We start from the raw sequence: 10,540 nt of genomic DNA, 5'->3' as shown, positions 1-10,540 counted from the left end.
GCTCAATAAATACTTACGCCTGTGTTGCCATAAAAATGGCATTCTCATACACTTATAAGATTGCCTAAAATTTACTTTATGCCTCAGAAGGGAAAAAATGGATTTGGAAAATGTTTCTATATAATCATCCATCGTGCTTTTAAACCTCTGTAACCCAAGTACATAGACTATAAATGTGTCAAATTAAGCATCATAACATTAGACTTATTCTTCATTCTTAGATTTGAATGTTTCACTGAATATTTATGAGTTTCAATAAAACAGACAAAATGTATTTATGTTCCACAGTGTGGGAGTCTTGTTTATCTAATCTGCCAGGGAAATATTAGGAACAGTAATGCTATTGTTACTTCCGAGAGAGGACAGAACTACGGCATGCTGTGAAGGTTGCAGCTGTGAGACCTCTTCATAACTAAAAATCCATCATGCCTGACCTCACTCAGCAGATGCCATATAATAGAGCAAAAGCCATGGCAAACCGCTAGCGGCTGGACACATTTTCAGGCCACTCCCTGAATCACTGAGTGATATCCTTTTTCATGTTAGAGTGCTTAGCTAATCCAAATACCAGTTCTACTGGCCCACTTGTGTGTTCACAGAGGGATGAAAGGGTGTGGCGCTGCTGTGTGAGCTAACAGGGTAGTCTGGCTACAACTGAGCAACAAGTCCCCACAGACCACATTGTCGACTATGTCTACTATACTGGTAATAACAACAGGAAGGGCTGTTCAGTCATATGAGCTCTTATTATGTCCCTCTTTATTCAGCTAAATCTGGGATGAGTCTGGCCTTTCATGGCATTTAAAAATGAATGCCTTTATGCCTAAATTTGATTGAAACATGAAAAGTCAACACTTGTCTTTTGATGCTGTTAAAAACTCTTAAATTCATCCTCATTTCAAAATGTTTACCCACTGAATATCCTTGTGTTGACTGGAGGTACGAATGGTACAAAGACATGAAAGTTTAGTAGCTATTTATATCACAACTAGTCACTGATTCAAAAATCTTTCTTTCTTTTATAGAATTTGATCATTTTGATTTCACATAGCATAATGGTGTGGTAGGATTGTTGCCTCACAGGAAGAAGGTTCTGAGTTTGATATACCGTCTGGCCTCTCTGTGTGGCCTCTCTTTCCATGTCTGTGTGGGTTCTCTCTAGGAACTCTGGCTTTCTCCCACAGTCCAAACACATGCAGATAGTTAAGTGGTCATTCCAAATAGCCCACAGGTGTGAATGTGAGTGCAACTGGTTGCTTGTCTCTCTGGGTGTTAGCCCTGCAGCAGACTGGCAACCTGTGCAAAGTATACCCCGCCTTTCGCCCTATGGCAGTTTGGACAGGCTCCAGCCTAGGAATAAAATTGATTAATGGAATTTGATTGCCATTTATTCTTATCTGTCTTATAAGAATAAATATATGCCATGTGCATCTACATATACATGGATATCATGGTGAGTTGCAGTGTGAGTTTACTGTATTAGCCTCTTTTCAGTGAAATGTCTTGTTTTCACCGAGTTTTAAAGTGTTGTTTGAGACGTTTCCAGAAGTATCCATGAGGAATACTTCACATTTCAAATTATATTTAGAATCATTTTAGAATCATTTTTCAATGACCTGATGACCTTTCACATGTCACATTATCTAACCAGGAAGTGAAGCTCATGAAATCAGTCTCTTTTGTGGGAGTATCCTGGGCTCACAAAAGCCTATAGGAATTTTTTTCCCCAAAAGTAGGAGAAACCCGATCTCCTGGACACAACCCACGCAAGCATGGAGAGAACATGCACACTCCACACAGAACAGCCCTGCCTGGGTTTAAACTCAAGATCCTCCTGCTGTGGGTCAACACTGATCCACCATGTTGCCAAAGGTTTTTCAGAGATTTTGCTTGGTGGCACTGTAATACACATTTATTTGAGCCCCCTGCCTCTCAAATCACATGTGTACTGAAGAGCTCAGCATCCAGCTAAGCCTATTAGTTGACAGCTGTGTCTTATTTATTGTAGTCATGTAGTGTGTAGGTTTAGTTTCACTGTAAATGCCTTAGGCTTTAGGCATGAATGTGCTGATGAGTGTTTGCACAGGGGAAAACAACGACACTGTCATTCACGCAGTTACATCCAGTCATTTTATGGGAAAGACATAAATTCAAAATGGGTGATATAAAGTCTGTCATACACCTGCCTCATCATCATGTGGTGAAACTGGAAACTAGAGCAATAGTGTTTTTTCAGATCTTTAACACATTAAACATTTTACTTAAATATATAATAATTAGTATCAAAATATATCCAGAGAAGCAAAAATAAAATACTCATTATAGGCAATGTCAAATTTCAAAATAATAGGTACTATTTCATCAGTTAATGTGGCATCTGAGTCTAATTTTGGTGAAGTACAAAGTATAAGGTGCAAATCCCAAAAAGTTGATTCTTTTCATTTGGATGTAGCGCTTTTAGTGGGAGAAACGTTTCATCACTTATCCATGTGACTTCACCAGACTGAAGAAGTCATACTTATCTAATCTGACCGTCTTCCAGTAGCTGTTACCATAAAAATCATAAACTCATGAATTTTCTGCTGTGTTAAGACTTGTTCCACCCTCCTCCAGCTTTACTGCTCTTCCCAGCTCAGCAGAATGACAAAGGACAGACAAATGAGAAAAGGTCGAACTTGACTAAGATTGTCTAAACATGTCAAAAAATCTGTACCACACAAGAAGAACACAAGGTTTTCTGAGTAAATGATTAAACATTTCATCGTAAGCCCAACCTAACTGAAAGTACCAGCTGTCAAACACATCTGTCCAGCTGCCAGCAGTGGTACCATGAACACTGTGGATGACAGAGGTTCATAATCCATCATGGGGTGTACACCCAGTCGTGATAAATGTACCAGTCATTTATCTAGAGGTGTCAGTAATTGACAGGATGTAGGACATCTTTGAAAGTTTGCAAAACTTGAGAAATAAACCAAAACTAATGAATTAAAACGGTTCATAGCAATTAGATGAAAATGAACTGATTAAATAAGTTGAGAGGGTAAAATGTTAAAGGTTTCTTTGTGACAGAATGTGTGACATCCTTTTGTAAAAAGTTAATTATTTTGAACAATAAATATTTTTCATACTGTAACTGGTTCCCTTGTGCAGACACTGCACACATTTCCAGTACTATGCAGCCTTTACCCGGTTATACTGATCTATAAAGCCAGATGACACACATCAGTTAAACTACAGGCAAGACTTAAATGCACAATGGTCTGAATGATCTGTAACTTTCTGTTACTGCATTTAGCCCCAAAGAGGCTAGAAACACTGTCTAACCACTGTGACCACAAACTAGGATTACAATACAAAGACTTTTGAGACAACTGTTGCTGTGAACTAGCACTTTAAAAATACTGGTAAGCTTAATTAAACTATACATTTTGTAACTGTCAAGCTGATAACAAACTTACTAGTGACAGAACAGTCATAGATTCAGTAATGTTACTAAATGATGGTCAGCACCGGTTGGTGGTTTAGATTTGCTATTGTTCAGTTTTTTTGCATTACAGATATCTGATTTGGTTGTACGAAGTATAATTGAATTAAAATCAAATTAATTTCATTTATATAGACCAAAATCACAACAACTGTTGATTACAGGAACTTACAGTTGCACCTTAAGGCAATTGTTGCAAGTAAAATTCAGGCATACAAAACTATAAATTTAAATATTATTCAAATGTGATAAAATATGAACGCTAACTTTGTTTGCCACAAATCCACTCTGTAAAGTTTTTTCTTTTCTTGGGCATTCCTCTGCCAGCTTCCTTTGCACTGGAAAACCAAAGTGTGTGATCACAGGTGAAGTGAAGGATATTTTTCCAGTGCAGGGTTTAGAGTGCTTTATTTTGTGATACCTGTTGAGCAACTTTTCAAAATAATCTCTAAGGATCCAAATGTTGAAGAAAGATTATTTCTGTTTACTGTTAGGCTAAAAAGCTTCATACAGACATAACAATTTCTAGTCTAAGCTATGAAAGAGCTTGGAAAGAAAAGCGTGTGGGCATCTTTAAGTTTCTTGAAGACATTTCACTTCTCATTCAAGAAGCTTCTTCAGTTCTAAAAGAAATTGGTGGAGAGTCCTAGATTTCTAAGCCCTATTAGGAGTGTCCCTAAGAGAGTTGTGGACCCCCTATTGAGCCTTTGCCTAATCACACGACCCAAGGTGTGAAAACGGGTATACATCTGCTGTACAAAGTATGGAATTTCAGAGTTGTCTTTCTTTTCCTTTAGTGTTGGGCCTGCCCAAAACATCTTCAAGAAACTTAAAGAAGTCCAGAAGCTTTTCTTTCTAAGCTACTTAGAATACTCTGACCCGTATGACTGAGAAGCTTCACGGACATAACAATTTCTAATATGTCAGCAGCATCCCACAAGCATCCCATAAGGCATATAGCACCCCTACGCAGCAGCACTGTGCTTATATCATACTTGAATCACATTATATTTATATTTTCATCACATTAGCTCAATAGTGTCACAAAAATAAGCCATGTACTTTAAATGACTTGCTCAGCATAACATAAATCATGTTTTCAACAAAGGTTAGAGTGAAGACAAGAGCGAAAATGTGTCTGTCTACAAATGTTAATCAAACATTTTTATGTCTTACAACATGGACATAATGATAAATGGGCTGAGGCGAAAATGACCTTTCAATAATCTTACAACTGTAGTCCGTTAACCGGGAAATTAGTTCATGCTGGTCAGCTAGCTAGCAGTCTTTACTTTAGCAACTCAAATCAGAGGCTAGCATTAGCGGTCTGAGGCTAAAACTGGGATTAGTGGAACTCTGTCTGAAACCCTTCAAAGTCTGCAGTAGAGGCAACTGTAAAGCAAAAGTATCATTATAGAACTCATTAGAGTCCTAAAATTATTTCTTCCTGCTTACACATTAGTAGAACCATGAAGTTTTCACTTTTCCCAGTTATTTATATCACTGACTTTAGCTCATTAGCCAGCTAGCAGTCACAGCTGTGTAAAACCCAGAGAGAAGCAGACAGTTAACTATAGTATTAATGAATACTGGTCTTTATCCTGCCACTGGAGGCCAAAACTGATAGTATCATAGCAAAAAAAAGAACAACCGTTGTATTCACTAAAATGGAAAGCTTAAGTAATATTAAACCTAAATCACAATTATTTTTTAAAATAAGTCAAGAAAATATTCCTGACTTTTCTGGTTACAGCAGATGTGGTGGATCATAAATTTGATTAGTTTTGAAGTTGTACATCTCTGTTCCTTACATTTCATGTCATGCCTTTATTAATGTTTTATTTGTTGCTTTGACTGTTTTTCGAATAGAATATACAGTGGGAATATAGAGGGAGATAAGTAGTGAAAGTTTTGTCTGGGTTGATTGTGCGTTGATCCATTGGTAATGCCTCAGGGCTCCAGTAGGTGTGTTCGCGCGCCTCCTTCACTCAATACAGACGAGTGAGAGTGAGAGCTGCGTGTCTGTGCCATTCTTTCACCTCTCCTCACTATTTCCCCTGTTTAAGGTAACTGTCATGCACAAATCTGTATAAATGTGTGTTACTGTTGATTATTACGTTATCATTGTTCATTGTAGCGAAAGATGTGAATTGCGGACTATTTTGGCTGAGAAGTTCAAGTTAATCTCTGTTGCTGTGTATGCTAGTTTTCGCTAGTACTCCGCCATATTGTGTGAAGATTTTTCTGTTACTGTCTATATAGGTTTTTGTCTAATGTTACAGTTAATGTTGTCTAAAGTATTTTCATAAACTCAATACAGACGAGTGAGAGTGAGAGCTGCGTGTCTGTGCCATTCTTTCACCTCTCCTCACTATTTCCCCTGTTTAAGGGCACAACATTTGGAGGCACTGCTGGGATGATTGATTTGAGGACCATCCCTGACCTGTAAGAGAAATCCTCTCGTTGATCATCCCCCCCCAGACGACCCAGGTATCAGAAAGGAGCAAAGCAAGGCAGCAGAGGCATCGCTAGACCTACGTTGGTGTCTGTATCCTGAAGTGAAAAAGTGGCCACTAGGGGGCAGTAAAAGCCAACTAAGTCTGAACATTTCTCAGCTGACTGCTTGTGCTAACTCGTCTGACAACATGGAGTCTGAATTAGAAAAGCTAGAGCTGGAGATTAAAGGAACACTGTATCAACTGACCTTAGACCAGCTGATTAAATTATGTGATGTACTTCAAATCTCCGGACCAGGAAAAGAGTTTGTGATTAATAAAACGCGCAGTCAGCTAGTCTCACATTTAGTTAAGCACCTTGAACGCACAGAGCTGGCTACCCGAGAGGACGAAGGTATGTCAGAACTTCTTAATGTCCAGGACATTATAAGTGACATACAAATGGATAAAAAACAAAGTGTGAATGAAACAGTGGATCCAGCTGTTCAGGACCAGGAAAGCAGCCAGGAGGAGATAGAGACATTAAGACTGCTCTTACAACAAAAAGAGGGTGAAATGCATGACTTGATGAGGAATAGCATGAATCCTGCCTTAAGTCCTCGCACCCCAGTGAGAAACATTGTTCCAACAGCACCAAACAGTTCCATGTGGCGCAAAGATTTTAAGATATCAGGCCAAATAGGAGAGCCGGGGCAAAAAGACAGGCTGACATTTTCTAGTCTGGCCAGACAAATTGAAAGTGGGATCAATAGAGGCTACCCAGAATCAGAAATCACTGATGCTGTAATTCGTGCTATCACGCCGGGCTTGCAGCTAAGGAGTTATCTTGAAGGAAAAGAAAACCTCACATTACCTGCCCTTAGAAGAATCCTCAGGTCTCATTACCAGGAGAAAGGTGCCACAGAGTTATACAAACAACTTACCTCTGAGGTTCAGAGTAGTAAAGAGACACCCCAAAATTTCTTGATCAGGACAATGGACTTGAGACAGAAAATCCTGTTTGCTTCTCAGGAGGTTGAGTCCAGTCTAAAGTATGACCCAGCACTAGTCCAGAGCCTTTTCATGCATACTGTCCTGACTGGTCTTCAGAATGACAATATTAAAAGTGACCTGCAACCTTACCTCCTGCAGACAAATACTTCAGATGAGTTGTTGCTTGAGAAGGTAAATATTGCAGTCGCAAATGAAAAAGAAAGACAGGACAAAAAGAAACACGCCGCTCCATCACGAGTAACAGCTGTAAATACTGTCCAGTCTAATGATTCCCCAGTGGGAAAGAGAAGCACAGCCCAAGAGAAATCAGCTCCTCTACCCCCTGATCTTCTAACAGAAATAAAAGAAATGCGTGCTGACATGGTGCTGCTGAAAGACTTGAGGGCTGAAGTTTCCCAAATCAGAGAAACCATTCAAAAGACAACCCCAGCACCTCAGCAGCCTTTCCCCATTAAGGCTGAACAAAACTGCATGCCATTTTACCACCAGCACTCTCCTGCAGCAGCACAGGAATACCACTCAGCACATGGACCTGGGCATGTGCATGGGACAGCACAGTTTCAACAAAGATTTGCACCACAGCGATATTATCCCTCACCACGTCACCGTCCCAGATGTTTTGCATGTGTGCAGGCAGGTGAGGAATATTGTCAGCATTGCTTTAGGTGTGGGAGTCGTGAGCATTTCCGTGCAGGTTGTAAAGCACCTAGACTGACCAAATCAGATAAAGGGAGCCCTTTAAACTAAGGGAGGTTGCTCCCACGGGACATGGGGCAACCGACAGCATTGAAAAGTCCCAATATTGTGCTAACTGTGAGGGAAAGGAAGAGAGTATGAAGTTAAAATGTTGTTCTGTTTGTAAAATAACATTGTACTGCTCAAAAGACTGTCAAGAGACACACTGGTCTGTGCACAAAAGATACTGTAAGCCGTATACATGTTCATCTATTAAGAAACAGGAAACACAGTCAAGTTGCAAACCAAAGTGTAGGAAAAGCAGTAATTCAGTGAAGACGCCTACTGTAAAAGAGCTTGTAGGAGAGAAATGTCTCATTCAGTGCTTTCTGCACAACCAAAGAATCCAGGCACTTTGGGACACAGGTTCACAAATTTGTGCTGTAGATGCGGCCTGGAAACAGACCCATTTGCCTGATGTCCAACTAAGAGATATGGCAGAACTAGTAGACCCACTTGAACCACTGCAACTTGAAGCTGCCAATGGGACGGAAATACCATATATTGGTTGGCTCGAGGTAAGCTTCAGACTTACTGCTAATGATGAAGATCTGCTAATACCTGTGTTAGTATTAAAAGGCAACCAACAGTCATGCCCCATAATTGGCTTCAATGTGATTTCACACCTAGTTGCAAACAGAGTACAGGATCAGACAAACAATAAGAATAAAGAGAAACTCATGAAAACAGTAAAAGTAGCTTTTCCTCACCTCAGAAAGAGTAGGGCAAGAGCTTTTGTTAATGCAGTGACGGTGGGACAGCCATGTGAGCACAGTGTAAGAACAACAAATGAGAGAGTTGAAGTGCCTAAACACAGCTCCATCCAAATCGAGTGTCGAGTGCAAGCCCCACCTTTCAAAGAAGATAGAACTCTGATCTTCGAGCCTCATGAGAACCCACAGTGGCCTGAAGGACTCGAGTTCTGTGATACCCTTGTTTTAGTAAAGACTGGTATGACACCAAAAATTATCATTAGTGTACAAAATCCCACTAGCCATGACATCACACTGTCAAGTAGGACTGTTATTGGAACTGTGCAGTCTGTTGCATCAATATATCCTGCTAATGTATTCAAAACTGACTGCCTTCCTGCTGCATCAGTCTGTCCCATCCAGGCTAAGAGCTCAGGTGAGAACACACCTAAAAGTGAACAATGGGACCCACCTGTCGACTTGACTCACCTGAATGACCACCAGAGACAAGCTGTTAGTCAGATGTTAAGAGAAGAATCAAATTCATTCTCTAAATCTGATGATGACATAGGCTGTGTTGAAAACTTGCAAATGAACATTTCATTGAAAGATAATGAGCCAGTCACACGGACTTATCTCTCTGTACCAAAACCCTTGTATCAGGAAATGAAAAACTACCTACAGGACCTAATAGCTCAGGGGTGGGTGGAAAAATCAAACTCATCTTACTCCTCTCCGGTAGTCTGTGTGAGGAAAAAAGACGGTACACTGCGCTTGTGTATTGACTACCGAGAGCTGAATAGGAAGACTCACCCAGACCGCCACCCCATCCCCAGAGTACAAGACATCATGGACAACTTAGGTGGCAACACTCTCTTTTCTCTACTGGACCAGGGTAAAGCATACCACCAGGGGTTCATGGGCAAAGACAGTAAACACCTAACAGCTTTTGTGACCCCCTGGGGCCTGTATGAGTGGGTCAGAATCCCATTTGGACTGATGAATGCTCCGGCAGCATTTCAACGCTGCATGGAGGAGTGCTTAGAAGGGTTAAGGGATGAAATATGTGTGCCTTACCTCGATGATGTCCTTGTCTTTAGCAGAACGTTTGAGGATCATGTTGAGGACGTCAGGAAAGTGCTGCGCCGACTCAGGGAGTACGGAATCAAACTCAAACCAAGGAAGTGTGACCTGTTTAGGACAGAAGTGAGGTACCTTGGCAGGATTGTGTCAGCAGAGGGAAGCAGGATAGACCCCGCAGACACCGCTGCTGTAACAGCTTTGAAAAACAAACGGCCAGGTACTGTTGGTGAACTAAGAGCAATGTTGGGCCTACTAAGTTATTACAGACAATACACCAAGGATTTTGCCAGAATTGCAAATCCTCTGTATGACTTGCTCAAGGGACCTGCAGATGCTGAGATCCAGCGAAACACAAGATTAAAGTGGCAAACAAAGCGAAACAGGTGTAGTGTCCCTTCGAGTACACCTATTGAGTGGACTGACATGCACCAGTTAGCACTAGAGCAGTTGATAGACTGTCTAACTCAGCCCCCTGTTCTAGGCTTTCCAGAATTTTCACAGCCATTTACCCTCCACACTGATGCGTCAAACCAGGGATTAGGTGCCGTGTTGTACCAAAAGCAGAATGGAAAGCTTCGTGTGATTGCTTATGGTTCCCGCACTTTAACTGCAGCTGAGAAGAATTACCATCTGCATTCAGGCAAGTTAGAGTTTCTTGCTCTCAAGTGGGCTGTCACAGAAAAATTCCGTGATTACCTATATTATGCACCATTCTTCACCGTGTACACCGACAATAATCCACTTACCTATGTACTGTCCACTGCCAAATTGAATGCAACAGGGTGTCGATGGGTAGCAGAACTGGCAGATTTCCACTTCACAATTAAATATCGCCCTGGTAAAGAAAATGTGGATGCAGACAGCCTCTCAAGGATGCCAGTAGACATGGAAACGTTTATGAATGAATGCACAGAGGAAATGGCGTATGATGTAATTGGAGCAACCACACAGGCGGTGGAAAGGCAGGATGACTCCAATGTGTCATGGTCCATGGGTGTCTCAGTCAGGTGTTCAGCCATGGCCACAGATGTTTCCATCATTCCACTGACAAAAGGCCAGATCAAACAGGACCAGAGAAGTGATCCGACTATTGG

Source organism: Pelmatolapia mariae, linkage group LG18, assembly GCF_036321145.2.
Source record: "Pelmatolapia mariae isolate MD_Pm_ZW linkage group LG18, Pm_UMD_F_2, whole genome shotgun sequence".
Classification (NCBI taxonomy): domain Eukaryota; kingdom Metazoa; phylum Chordata; class Actinopteri; order Cichliformes; family Cichlidae; genus Pelmatolapia; species Pelmatolapia mariae.
Note: the sequence above shows the minus strand (reverse complement) of the source record.